Raw genomic sequence first — 2,858 nt, 5'->3', positions numbered from 1 at the left:
TATATGGTTTGCGTTTATGGTTGGTTTGCATTTATGGTAATGCTGAACAGTCATCACTGAGATCTGGAAGTGCGTCCTGTAAGGGATTCGATCCCTGTGTTGTTTCTTAAAAGCACCATCATAAACTCTGTTTTCATTTCACAATTCATTTATGATCTCTGTATATTTTGATATTGTATAAATGTTAGCGAATGTTGGGTGTTTACTGAACAAGGGTTTTATGTGTAATGTCTTTGTAAGGAGATTGAGATCATTGTTGCAGTGATACACAATGTTTAGTTTCAGTGTGTAATTTGGTAAATGCATTTAACGACAGCATTGTAATCAGTTATATTAGCAAGGTGACCTGAGTGTTTGGATGATAGGTGACATATCCCAGTCTTCCGTAAAGAAGCCCTGTGACCTACATCATAACCACTTAGTCAACAATCCTTTATGTCTATATACTTTAGACGCATGCCTCTAAGCTTACGCATCCTGGTCGATAATTAATATAGTCTAGTCTAGTACCCTAGCTAGAACACTACAGTGATCATGGTACGCACTTTCTGAATGAGACAATCAACGTGCTGATAGAGGAATTTCAGGTATATCACTAGAAGAGGACACCTTATCACCCGCAGGCTAACGAGATGGTGGAAACATTCAATAAAGTACTAGAGAATGCACAGACCAAGGTTTGCAATGCTCAGTAAATTGATTGGGACCTACACATACCCGCAGTACTATGGGCCTATCGGACGACATGCAAGAAGTTGACTGGACAAACACCCTTTAGGCTTGTATATGGTGTTTAAGTAGTGATTCCCATGGAATACATCGTGCCTTGTCTGCGTGTAGCGGCACTCATGGATATGACAGATCACAGAGCCCTGGAGGAGAGGCTCGTGTAGCTGGCTGAGCTTGAGGAAGAAATATTTTTTAGCTGGATTTCACCAACATGTCCAAAAGCAGTGCGAAAAAGCATGGCATGATCGGCACATTAAGCTACACACCTTTCAGGTAAATGACCTGGTTTTGTTATATGATATTAAGTTTGACAAATTTCCAGGGAAGTTCAGAATGCACTAGTTAGGGCCTTATGTCATCAAGCAGATTATCGATGGAGGAGCGGTCCAATTGGTTAATTGAATTGAGATCCCTTCCCAGGAAAGGTGAATTGTAGTTGCTTGAATCCATACATCAGTGGTCCAGCCATGTGACTATCTGAAGGTAGCACAATATTAGCGCTCCAGACAGCTGAAAGGAGGCGCGGTACTATAAACTACACTACCCGGGTTGGGGAGCTACACGACTGGAGGATTGTGTGAACCAAGGAAGTGTCACAGGGTTTGCAGCACTGCGAAGGGAACTGTGCTACCCAGGGAGAAATCCCATAGTTTGGATAGAAAGTGATCATTAAAGTCACTGTTCATGATTTGATGGTAGAAATGCGGCCAAATGGAGTGGGTAGCCAGCATTTAAGACAGAATTTATGGGCCAGATCCTTGAAAATCTGCTGCTAATCCAGCATTAATGAATTGACTTTGGGGGGAATGGTCGAATTTGAATTCAAACTGCCCTATAAATTACAAGTGGATGTCCAATGAAAAACACATGGCATTTTGAGAATTGAGTTGTTGAGCTCTCAAGAGCACATAAATCACAAACATTACGAACTTTTGATAGCCAGTTCAGTATTTGAGACATTACCGAAGGAGACATAGGAGTTCTTACAGAACATCATGTCGGTGCCCACAGAAGCTATAGATACTAAAGCAGAGGAGTCGGTGCCGGAAGTAGTTATGGAAGCCAAAGAAGCTCCTCCCGAAGTGGCCGAAGCATTAGTAGAAGTCACTAAATCCCCAAGGACGCTGAGACCAAAACCGACCCCAACCAAGGAGAGTGCAAAGGATAAAAAGGGTAAGAAGCGTGCAATACCGGTGTGCGCATCACCAAGAAGAAACCCGCCGAAGCCTACCACACAAGAGAAGGGAAAAGCCATCAATCTAGAACAAGAGGAGGAAGAAATTGATGACACCCTGATGGATGATGAGGATGTGGGGATATATGTGGAGGAAGTTGAAGCCCACGGTGCTGACCCTATGACCTGGTTTCTTGAGTATGTCCCTTCGTGCAAGGGTAAGACCAAGGTGCCGAAAGATATCGATAAGAGCAAGGTCCCCTTGCAAACCCCTATACTGCCAAATGAAATTGTCTTCGAAGGACCGTGCTTGGGACGGGTTCCTCTGCTAAAACTCGAAGACTGGGACTTGGTTGATCATGAGAAGTTCCCACACTTTGTAACCGAGCAACTGATGCATCACATTATTGATACAACCATAGGAATGACCACATTGGAGCCGCAGAGGTGGCTCGTAGGAGTAGACAAGGTAGGGTTTCTCAACTTGCTATGGGTGCCGCACTACAATCGCACCCTGGTTACTATATTGGTCATCAAGAAGCTACTATGCTTGGTGCATGATGGGTGTTTGTGGCTAGAGGAGCTGATACCCATCACTGACAGATTGATCCACAGGATCACGTGGTTTCCTTACACTGGAGAAAATTTGGCCATGATATTTGGTGGAAAAGTTGGTGGGGAGGCCCTCACGGCGGCCATGAAAGAGAAGTTTAAGTTGGTAAAGAATCTGCGTGGATATGCCATATCTAGCATCTATGACCCTGCTGTAAAGGTGGCTACGCAGATTCTAGTAGGGAAGGTAATGAGGAAGTGTTACGTTGATGAGGTGTCGGCACCTGTCATTCTGCTAGCAGCCCAGTGCACCGAAGGAGTTCAGTTCTATTGGGCAGACTATCTCCACGGTGAGTTCCTTACAAACTGCCGTGAAGCACAGGAGCTCAGCAAGACATTCCAC

This window comes from Pinus tabuliformis, chromosome X (assembly GCF_031772625.1).
Source record: "Pinus tabuliformis cultivar Carrire ecotype Pingquan chromosome X, CPIR1, whole genome shotgun sequence".
NCBI classification, from domain to species: Eukaryota; Viridiplantae; Streptophyta; class Pinopsida; order Pinales; family Pinaceae; genus Pinus; species Pinus tabuliformis.
The sequence above is the reverse complement of the archived record's forward strand: the minus strand, read 5'-3'. Positions refer to the sequence as shown.